The following is a 12,088-nucleotide window of genomic DNA, read 5'->3' as shown; positions in this document are numbered from 1 at the left end:
TCGATGAACAGGGTCCTTATGAAGGGTAAATAGAAGTTGACAAATCACGTTGTGGCTTTAACGTAGGTAAGAAGTCGTTCTTGCTAGAACCCTAAATTCAGCCACGTAAAACTTGCAACATCAATTAGAGGACGTCTAACTTGTTTTTTGCAGCAAGTGGTTTGTGATATGATATGGCCAAAGTTGTGATGAATGATGAATGATCTATATGTGATGTATGAGATGTTCATGCTATTGTAATAGAAATCACGACTTGCATGTCGATGAGTATGACAACCGGCAGGAGCCATAGGAGTTGTCTTTATTCTTTTATATGACCTGCGTGTCATTGAGAAACGCCATGTAAATTACTTTACTTTATTGCTAAACGCGTTAGCCATAGTAGTAGAAGTAATAGTTGGCGAGCAACTTCATGGAGACACGATGATGGAGATCATGATGATGGAGATCATGGTGTCAAGCCGGTGACAAGATGATCATGGAGCCCCAAGATGGAGATCAAAGGAGCTATGTGATATTGGCCATATCATGTCACGTTTATTATTTGATTGCATGTGATGTTTATCATGTTTTGCATCTTGTTTACTTAGAACGACGGTAGTAAATAAGATGATCCCTCATAATAATTTCAAGAAGTGTTCCCCCTAACTGTGCACCGTTGCGACAGTTCGCTGTTTCAAAACACCACGTGATGATCGGGTGTTTTATTCAGACGTTCACATACAACGGGTGTAAGACAGATTTACACATGCAAACACTTAGGTTGACTTGACGAGCCTAGCGTGTACAGACATGGCCTCGGAACACAGAAGACCGAAAGGTCGAGCATGAGTCGTATAGAAGATACGATCAACATGAAGATGTTCACTGATGTTGACTAGTCCGTCTCACGTGATGATCGGACATGGCCTAGTTAACTCGGATCATGTTATACTTAGATGACTAGAGGGATGTCTAATCTAAGTGGGAGTTCATTAATAATTTGATTAGATGAACTTAATTATCATGAACTTAGTCTAAAATATTTTACAATATGTCTTGTAGATCAAATGGCCCACGTAGTCCTCAACTTCAACGCGTTCCTAGAGAAAACCAAGCTGAAAGACGATGGCAACAATTATACGGACTGGGTCCGGAACCTGAGGATCATCCTCATAGCTGCCAAGAAAGATTATGTCCTACAAGCACCGCTAGGTGAAGCTCCCGTCCCACAGAACCAAGACGTTATGAACGCTTGGCAGACACGTGTTGACGACTACTCCCTCGTTCAGTGCGGCATGCTTTACAGCTTAGAGCCGGGGCTCCAAAAGCGTTTTGAGAGACATGGAGCATATGAGATGTTCGAAGAGCTGAAAATGGTTTTTCAAGCTCATGCCCGGATCGAGAGATATGAAGTCTCCGATAAGTTCTTCAGCTGTAAGATGGAGGAAAATAGTTCTGTCAGTGAGCACATACTCACTATGTCTGGGTTACATAACCGCTTGTCTCAGCTGGGAGTTAATCTCCCGGATGATGCGGTCATTGACAGAATCCTCCAATCGCTTCCACCAAGCTACAAGAGCTTTGTGATGAACTTCAACATGCAGGGGATGCAAAAGACCATTCCTGAGTTGTTCTCAATGCTGAAATCAGCGGAGGTAGAAGTCAAGAACATCAAGTGTTGATGGTCAATAAAGCCACTAAGTTCAAGAAAGGCAAGGGTAAAAAGAACTTCAAGAAGGACGGCAAGGAGGTTGCCGCACCCGGCAAGCAAGCTGCCGGGAAGAAGCCAAAGAATGGACCCAAGCCCGAGACTGAGTGCTTTTATTGCAAGGGAAGCGGTCACTGGAAGCGGAACTGCCCTAAATACTTAGCAGACAAGAAGGCCGGCAAAATAAAAGGTATATGTGATATACATGTAATTGATGTGTACCTTACTAGTGTCCGTAGTAGCTCCTGGGTATTTGATACCGGTGCAGTTGCTCACATTTGTAACTCAAAGCAGGGGCTGCGGAATAAGCGGAAACTGGCAAAGGACGAGGTGACGATGCGCGTCGGGAATGGTTCCAAGGTCAATGTGATCGCCGTCGGCACGCTACCTCTATATCTACCTTCGGGATTAGTTTTAAACCTTAATAATTGTTATTTAGTGCCAGCTTTGAGCATGAACATTGTATCGGGATCTCGTTTAATTCGAGATGGCTACTCATTTAAATCCGAGAATAATGGTTGTTCTATTTATATGAGAGATATGTTTTATGGTCATGCTCCTATGGTGAATGGTTTATTCTTTATGAATCTCGAACGTAATACTACACATGTTCATAATGTGAGTACCAAAAGATGTAAGGTTGATAATGATAGTCCCACATACTTGTGGCACTGCCGCCTTGGTCACATAGGTGTCAAACGCATGAAGAAGCTCCATGCAGATGGACTTTTAGAGTCTCTTGATTGTGAATCATTTGACACGTGCGAACCATGCCTCATGGGTAAGATGACCAAGACTCCGTTCTCAGGAACAATGGAGCGAGCAACCAACTTATTGGAAATCATACATACTGATGTGTGCGGTCCAATGAGTGTTGAGGCTCGCGGTGGCTATCGTTATGTTCTCAAGCTCACTGATGATTTAAGTAGATATGGGTATATCTACTTAATGAAACACAAGTCTGAAACCTTTGAAAAGTTCAAGGAATTTCAGAGTGAGGTTGAAAATCAACGTGACAGGAAAATCAAGTTTCTACGATCAGATCGTGGAGGAGAATACTTGAGTCACGAATTTGGCACACACTTAAGAAAATGTGGAATAGTTTCACAACTCACGCCGCCTGGAACACCTCAGCGTAACGGTGTGTCCGAACGTCGTAATCGCACTCTATTAGATATGGTGCGATCTATGATGTCTCTTACCGATTTACCGCTATCTTTTTGGGGCTATGCTTTAGAGACTGCTGCATTCACTTTAAATAGGGCTCCGTCGAAATCCGTTGAGACGACACCGTATGAATTATGGTTTGGGAAGAAACCTAAGCTGTCGTTTCTAAAAGTTTGGGGATGCGATGCTTATGTCAAGAAACTTCAACCTGAAAAGCTCGAACCCAAGTCGGAAAAATGCGTCTTCATAGGATACCCTAAAGAAACTGTTGGGTATACCTTCTACCTCAGATCCGAAGGCAAGATCTTTGTTGCCAAGAATGGATTCTTTCTAGAGAAAGAGTTTCTCTCGAAAGAAGTAAGTGGGAGGAAAGTAGAACTTGATGAAGTATTACCTCTTGAACCGGAAAATGGCGCAACTCAAGAAAATGTTCCTGAGGTGCCTGCACCGACTAGAGAGGAAGTTAATGATAATGATCAAGATACTTCTGATCAAGCTCCTACTGAAATTCAAAGGTCCACAAGGACACGTTCCGCACCAGAGTGGTACGGCAACCCTGTCTTGGAAATCATGTTGTTAGACAATGGTGAACCTTCGAACTATGAAGAAGCGATGGCGGGCCCGGATTCCGACAAATGGCTAGAAGCCATGAAATCCGAGATAGGATCCATGTATGAAAACGAAGTATGGACTTTGACTGACTTGCCCGTTGAACGGCGAGCCATAGAAAATAAATGGATCTTTAAGAAGAAGACAAACGCGGATGGTAATGTGACCATCTATAAAGCTCGGCTTGTCGCTAAGGGTTATCGACAAGTTCAAGGGGTTGACTACGATGAGACTTCCTCACCGGTAGTGAAGCTAAAGTCCGTCCGAATCATGTTAGCAATTGCCGCATTTTACGATTATGAGATATGGCAAATGGACGTCAAAACGGCATTCCTTAATGGTTTCCTTAAGGAAGAATTGTATATGATGCAGCCGGAAGGTTTTGTCGATCCTAAGAATGCTGACAAAGTGTGCAAGCTCCAACACTCGATTTATGGGTTGGTGCAAGCATCTCGGAGTTGGAACATTCGCTTTGATGAGATGATCAAAGCGTTTGGGTTTACGCAGACTTATGGAGAAGCCTGCGTTTACAAGAAAGTGAGTGGGAGCTCTGTAGCATTTCTCATATTATATGTAGATGACATACTTTTGATGGGAAATGATATAGAACTCTTGGACAGCATCAAGGCCTACTTGAATAAGAGTTTTTCAATGAAGGACCTTGGAGAAGCTGCTTATATGTTAGGCATCAAAATCTATAGAGATAGATCGAGACGCCTCATAGGTCTTTCACAAAGCACATACCTTGATAAGATATTGAAGAAGTTCAATATGGATCAATCTAAGAAGGGGTTCTTGCCTGTGTTACAAGGTATGAAATTGAGCTCAGCTCAATGTCCAACCACGGCAGAAGATATAGAAGAGATGAGTGTCATTCCCTATGCCTCAGCCATAGGTTCTATTATGTATGCCATGCTGTGTACCAGACCTGATGTAAACCTTGCCGTAAGTTTGGTAGGAAGGTACCAAAGTAATCCCGGCAAGGAACACTAGACAGCGGTCAAGAATATCCTGAAGTACTTGAAAAGGACTAAGGAAATGTTTCTCGTTTATGGAGGTAACGAAGAGCTCATCGTAAAGGGTTACGTCGACGCTAGCTTCGACACAGATCTGGATGACTCTAAGTCACAAACCGGATACGTGTATATTTTGAATGGTGGGGCAGTAAGCTGGTGCAGTTGCAAGCGGAGCGTCGTGGCGGGATCTACATGTGAAGTGGAGTACATGGCAGCCTCGGAGGCAGCACATGAAGCAATATGGGTGAAGGAGTTCATCACCGACATAGGAGTCATACCCAATGCGTCGGGGCCAATCAAACTCTTTTGTGACAACACTGGAGCTATTGCACTTGCCAAGGAGCCCAGGTTTCACAAGAAGACATGGCACATCAAGCGTCGCTTCAACTCCATTCGTGAAAATGTTCAAGATGGAGACATAGAGATTTGTAAAGTACATACGGACCTGAATGTAGCAGATCCGTTGACTAAACCTCTCCCTAGGGCAAAACATGATCAACACCAGAATTCCATGGGTGTTCGATTCATCACAACCTAACTGGATTATTGACTCTAGTGCAAGTGGGAGACTGTTGGAAATATGCCCTAGAGGCAATAATAAAAGCATTATTATTATATTTCCTTGTTCATGATAATTGTCTTTATTCATGCTATAATTGTGTTATCCGGAAATCGTAATACATGTGTGAATAACAGACACCAACATGTCCCTAGTAAGCCTCTAGTTGACTAGCTCGTTGATCAACAGATAGTCATGGTTTCCTGACTATGGACATTGGATGTCATTGATAACGAGATCACATCATTAGGAGAATGATGTGATGGACAAGACCCAATCCTAAACATAGCACAAGATCGTATAGTTCGTTTGCTAGAGTTTTTTCAATGTCAAGTATCTTTTCCTTAGACCATGAGATCGTGTAACTCCCGGATACCGTAGGAGTGCTTTGGGTATACCAAACGTCACAACGTAACTGGGTGACTATAAAGGTAGACTACGGGTATCTCCGACAGTGTCTGTTGGGTTGACATGGATCAAGACTGGGATTTGTCACTCCGTATGACGGAGAGGTATCACTGGGCCCACTCAGTAATGCATCATCATAATGAGATCAAAGTGACCAAGTGTCTGGTCACGGGATCATGCATTACGGTACGAGTAAAGTGACTTGCCGGTAACGAGATTGAACAAGGTATTGGGATACTGACGATCGAATCTCGGGCAAGTAACATATCGATTGACAAAGGGAATTGTATACGGGGTTGCTTGAATCCTCGACATCGTGGTTCATCCGATGAGATCATCATGGAGCATGTGGGAGCCAACATGGGTATCCAGATCCCGCTGTTGGTTATTGACCGGAGAGTCGTCTCGGTCATGTCTGCTTGTCTCCCGAACCCGTAGGGTCTACACACTTAATGTTCGGTGACGCTAGGGTTGTGAAGATATGTATATGCAGTAACCCGAATGTTGTTCGGAGTCCCGGATGAGATCCCGGATGTCACGAGGAGTTCTGGAATGGTCCGGAGGTAAAGAATTATATATAGGAAGTGCTGTTTCGGCCATCGGGACAAGTTTCGGGGTCACCGGTATTGTACCGGGACCACCGGAAGGGTCCCGGGGGTCCACCGGGTGGGGCCACCTATCCCGGGGGGCCCCATGGGCTGAAGTGGGAGGGAACCCAGCCCAAAGTGGGCTGGGGCGCCACTCCCCTAGGGCCCATGCGGCTAGGGTTGAGGGGAAACCCTAAAGGGGGCGCCCCCTTGCTTGGGGGGCAAGCCCCCCACCCTTGGCCGCCGCCCCCCCTAGGAGATTCCATCTCCTAGGGCCGCCGCCCCCCTAGCACTCCTATATATAGTGGGGGAGAGGAGGGACTTCATATACCAGCCCCTGGCGCCTCCCTCTCTCCCCGTTACGTCTCTCTCTCGTAGTATAGGCGAAGCCCTGCTACTGTGACGCCCTGCATCCACCACCACGCCGTCGTGCTGCTGGATCTTCATCAACCTCTCCTTCCCCCTTGCTGAATCAAGAAGGAGGAGACGTCTCCTGTCCCGTACGTGTGTTGAACACGGAGGTGCCGTCCGTTCGGCGCTTGGTCATCGGTGATTTGGATCACGTCGTGTTCAACTACATCATCACCGTTCTTTGAACACTTCCGCACGCGATCTACAAAGGTATGTAGATGCATCCGATGACTCGTTGCTAGATGAACTCCTAGATGGATCTTGGTGAAACGAGTAGGAAAATTTTTGTTTTCTGCAACGTTCCCCAACATGACGGTGTTCACCTCCTGCTGAAGGAGGCGCTCACTGCGCTTGTCATCACCAAGGCTGGTGAAGACGATGTAGGTTGTGTTCTGGGCTGGGTAGGCATCATTGCGCATCACACCGCCAGCCGGGGGCGGTGGTGGAGGCGGAGGCGGCTGCCCCGCTCCCGGAGCCGGGGCCAGAGGAGGCGGGACGTCGCCCCTCATGATGCGCTTGGTGATGGCGCACTGCCGAAGCATGTGTGTGGACGGCCTTGCGCCGCTGTGGTGCTTGTAGGGAGCGTCGAGCATCTCCTCGAAACTCATGGCGGGTTGCCATGTCGTCTTGCCGGTCTGCCGGCACTTGGTGGCTGGGTCGGTCGTTGGCGCCTGCTCGTCCGCCGTGACGAGCCGGTTGTCATAGCGCTAAGCAAGCTGATCGGCCTTATGCTTGTTGTTCTGCTGGTTGTGCTGCTGCTGGCTTCCTTCGCCAGCCAGCTTCGGAGGGTGTTGAGGATATAACCATTAAGGGTAAACCGCCCAGGAGGGGCCGGTTCACCCTCACCTATGCTGAAGCCTAAGGAAACCCAGAAGATGGCGCTTTACGGATAAGGCTCAGAGGCCCAGAGCCCGCATGCGATTTAGGGCCCGTGGTAGTAAACCGCCATGATTGTATAAACTAATATTATAAGATAGGAAAGAGGAGACCGAGGCAGACACTTGTATGAGCCAGCCTCGGGACTCTGTAGACCGGTCGCGGTCCTCCTGAGTATATAAAGGGGTGACCCGGCGGCGGTTCAAGGGAGAACAACAACTCGAGAGCCAGACAAAGTGGATTCACTCCCTGGCCTTCGAAACCATAGCAATACCAATCACAACTAGACGTAGGCTTTTACCTTCATCGAAGGGGCCGAACTAGTATAAACTCCTGTGTCCCCTTGTCCGGTTTAACCCCTTCAAGCTAACCCGTAGCGATGGCTCCGCGACTAAGTCCTTTCACGAGGACATCTGCCGTGACAATTCCACGACAGTTGGCGCCCACCGTGGGGCTGTCGCACGGTGGTTTTGAGTTCTTGAAGGGCAGCTTCGATGGACTCAAGGGATGCGCCGTGGGCCGGATGACGAAGAGTCGCCGTGGAAAGCTCTACATCGACAACGCAGGATGGGGTCCCGAGGCCGATTCAATCGAATACGGGTACCGGGTCCCCTTTGGTGGATTCACGTCTTCATCGGCAAGATCGGCGAACCGGCCCCCGAGCCGGACATCTGCACCGACATCATCGAAACGGCTCGGCGTGCAAGTTCTTCACCGGTTCAGCCTGAGGCAAGGCATGTTTTCGTAGGTGTTGTCCATGGATCGGGGTACGAGGAGGGACCGGCCTCCGATGGAGAAACCATAGTCCGCAGTGGTGACGAGTCTTCTGGAGAAACCGAATCGCTTTACCAGTTACAGGATGGCCGGATTGAGGGAGGATCCGAGGGCAAAAGTATTCCGGATTCCCCCGGTCTGCCAAACCGGGCCGCCATCTTCATGGCCGGCAGACGATCGGCGCCTCATTCATCTACTGCCGCAGCAGTGCTCTCCGGTTCAACAACGGCCACACCAGCAGGGGCAGGAAGCTCGGCGCCGCCTCCGGCCCAAGTCTTGTCTGATTTGTTCGACGCTCTAGCGGCACTGATGTCCGCGGAGGTAGATGCAGCAGCCAGGGATCAACACGATGCGGAGATTCTAAAAGTGAAAGATCAGATAGCCCAGGCTAAAGCGGACCTGGCAGCAGAGAACGCCAGGATGGCTACAGAGCGGGCCGAGTTGGAAGCACAGGCTTATCGGATTAGACTGGATCAGAATGCTTCGGAAGAGGTCATGAGAAGAAGGTACCGATCATGTCTCCCGTCGGTTTATGAGCCACAAAATCTTTTCAACACGCCAGGTGCAGGAGCTGGTAACCAACCAACGCTAAACCGGGCAGGGGCGCCGGGAGCAGGAGAGCCGGTTCAGCCGCGCGCAACAAACCTACCTCGCCAGAACAACGTTATACCATCAATGCCGCCCGGGCATTATTCCAACCGTTGGATAATATTGCGGCCGCCGCTTCGCGTCTAGCGGCCCTCCCAACCGACGGCGAGTCGCCAGTTGCAGTGGAAGCGCGTCGGGCCAGTGATCTCCTTCAGACAACACTAAATCAACAGCAAGCGTATTCACATAGCCGTGAGAGGATTCATTCCACTCCCCGTCCAAGCCGGAGTTATAGCAGACACGTGGAAGATGAACCGGCCGTGTCCGGTAGCGCACGCCACCGAAATTCGCCATGGGGGAACAACCCGGCCGGGGGAGGTGCTAATGCGCAAGATGTTGTGGACCACGACTGCGCACGACGAGAGGCCGAGTTGACAGCTCGACACGAAGCACGACAACATACTCCGGTTCACCCCACTGCCTCCGTGGAACTAGGGGTGATGTTCAGTTCCCTAGGGGTACCATGTTTAACTCCCGCATTGCGTAATGTGTGATTGCCCAAGGATTTCAAGGGACCTCGTAAGGTACCAAATTACACCGCCAATTTGCAGCCAGAGGCGTGGGTGGAGAGCTATGAGATGGCAATGGAGATGTTAGATGTGGATGAGGCGGTATGTGCTAAATATTTCACCATGTTGTTGGAAGGAACAGCTCGCACTTGGTTGAAGAGCTTGCCGACCAACTCTATTGGTTCATGGGCCGAATTAAAGCGCCGGTTTATCCAGAACTTTAAGGATACGTGTAAGCAGCCGATGTCAATTGTAGATCTGGCCGCTTGTGTCCAAGAGGAAGGAGAGTCCACGACCCATTGGGTCAAACGGGTCTCGGCGATTTTGCATTCATCAAATCGTATCAATGCAGACACCGCAGTGTTAACGTTAGAGGGCAATTGCCGTTTCAAGCCGTTGAAACAGAAGTTGGGGAGGCTCAAACATCACTGCAACGACATGTCAACACTCATGGCCGCTTTGGTTAAGTATGCCGATTCAGATAATACCAAGGATCCGGATTCAGAGGAGGACAAACCGGAGAAGGGAAAGAAGAACGACGGTGCAAAAGGGCAGCACCACAACCAAGGAGGCCATGGGAATAATGGTAAGCATAAGGCAGATAGTTCAGACTTGTTGGCTAACACAAATATGCAGTGCCGCAAAGGTAAACCGCCCCAGCACGATGGAGGGATGAATCTGGAGCGTTTGTTAAACCAACCCTGCCCGAAGCATGGAACCAAGGAGGCCCCTTCCACACATCTTTGGAAGGATTGTCATATAATGAGGGAGTTCAAAAATTCTGATCTATACCGGTATGATCAGGATCCGCCGGGCGGTTCGGGCCCAGGTTTCCATGGGGGCAGCGGTTCAAGCTCTGGATTTCAGAACAACCAGGGCCATCAGAACAACCATGATAATAACCAGCAGAATAACCAAGGGAATCAGCAATAGTCAGGTTACCAGAGTCACCCCAAGCAGTTGAACAGCGGACAGTATCATGTGTTCACTACTAGCCTGTGCAAGCGAGATTAGAAACTTCACAAGAGGGCAGTCAATACTGTTGAACCGGCCGTACCACGTTATCTACGATGGTCGGAGCAGCCCATTGTGTGGAGCAGAGAGGATCACCCGCCCCGGGTTGACAATCCGGGTTAACTAGCCTTGGTGGTAGCACCTCAGGTGGGGGGCTACAAGTTTACCAAGGTTCTGATGGATGGGAGGAGCAGTATCAACATCCTATACTATGAGACTTTCCGTCGCATGGGGTTTATAGATAAGAATCTTAAACCATCAAACACTATTTTTCATGGTGTAGTACCAGGTAAATCGGCATACCCTGTTGGAAAGATTGCTTTGGAAGTCGTGTTTGGAGATGAGCATGATTCCAGGTCTGAGACTTTGACCTTTGAGGTGGTGAAAATCCAGAGTCCATATCACGCGCTATTTGGACGGCCGGCTTACGCGAAATTCATGGAGAGACCCTATTATGTCTATTTACAACTCAAAATGCCGGGTTATAAGGGGACGATCACAGTACATGGGAGTCGAAAGATTGCTTTGGATTGCGAGGAAGGTGAAGCGGCCTATGCTGAATCGGTTTGTGCTACAGAGGAGCTGAAATTCTATAAGGACAATGTTGATCCGGCGGACATGACCCCTCTGAAGAAACCTATGACTGAGCATGACCCGGCCCTGACGTTCAAACCGGCTAATGAGACTAAACTCGTTGACTTCGTCCCTGGTGATTCATCCAAGCAGTTTAGTATCAGTGCCAATCTGGATCCGAAATAGGAAAGCGCGCTCATCGAGTTCATCCCTGAGAACCGGGACATCTTTGCATGGAAACCTTCTGACATGCCAGGTGTACCGAGGGAACTCGCTGAGCACACTCTCAATATTGATCCTAAGTTTAAACCGGTCAAGCAGTACCTTCGCCGTTTTAACGAAGAAAGACGCAAGGCCATCGGCGAAGAGGTAGCCCGGCTACTGGCAGCTGGGTTTATTGTCGAAGTGTTTCATCCCGAATGGTTGGCTAATCCGGTGCTTGTTCTTAAGAAAAATGGCACTTGGCGTATGTGTGTGGACTACACTGATTTGAATAAAGCTTGCCCGACAGATCCTTTCGCTCTCCCGCGTATTGATCAGATCATTGATGCAACGGCGGGTTGTGAGCGCCTGAGTTTCCTGGATGCTTATTCAGGTTATCATCAGATTAAAATGGCAGTTAAGGACCAGGAGAAGACAACCTTCATCACTCCCTTTGGAGCCTTCTGCTATGTTTCTATGCCCTTTGGGCTCAAGAGTGCCCAAGCAACCTACCAGCATTGTGTGCAAAATTGTCTTCACAAGCAGATCGGGCGTAATGTTCATGCCTATGTGGATGATATTGTGGTGAAGTCCAGGAAGTAGGAAACCTTGATAAATGATCTCAAGGAGACGTTCGACAGTCTTCGGGTTTACAAAATGATGTTCAACCCAGACAAATGCGTTTTTGGTGTTCCGGCAGGCAACCTCTTGGGCTTTCTTGTGTCCAACAGAGGTATTGAGGCAAATTCAGAAAAAATAAAAGCAATCACATCCTTGGCTAAACCGACGTGTATCAATGATGTTCAGCGTCTGGCAGGCCGGATTGCAGCCCTCAGCCGGTTTATCAGCCGTTTGGGAGAGAAGGCAATTCCCATGTATTAGATGTTGAAGAAGACAGATAAATTCGTCTGGAGTGACGCTGCCAATGCGGCATTCGAGGAATTGAAGCGGCAGCTGGCTGAACCGCTAGTCCTCACTGCTCCACTTGATAATGAGCCTCTATTGTTGTACGTGGCTGCCAATGCCCGAGCGGTCAGTGTGGCGAT

This window comes from Triticum urartu, chromosome 6A (assembly GCF_056163025.1).
Source record: "Triticum urartu cultivar PI428250 chromosome 6A, HENAU_Tu73, whole genome shotgun sequence".
NCBI classification, from domain to species: Eukaryota; Viridiplantae; Streptophyta; class Magnoliopsida; order Poales; family Poaceae; genus Triticum; species Triticum urartu.
This window is presented reverse-complemented; position numbering follows the sequence as displayed.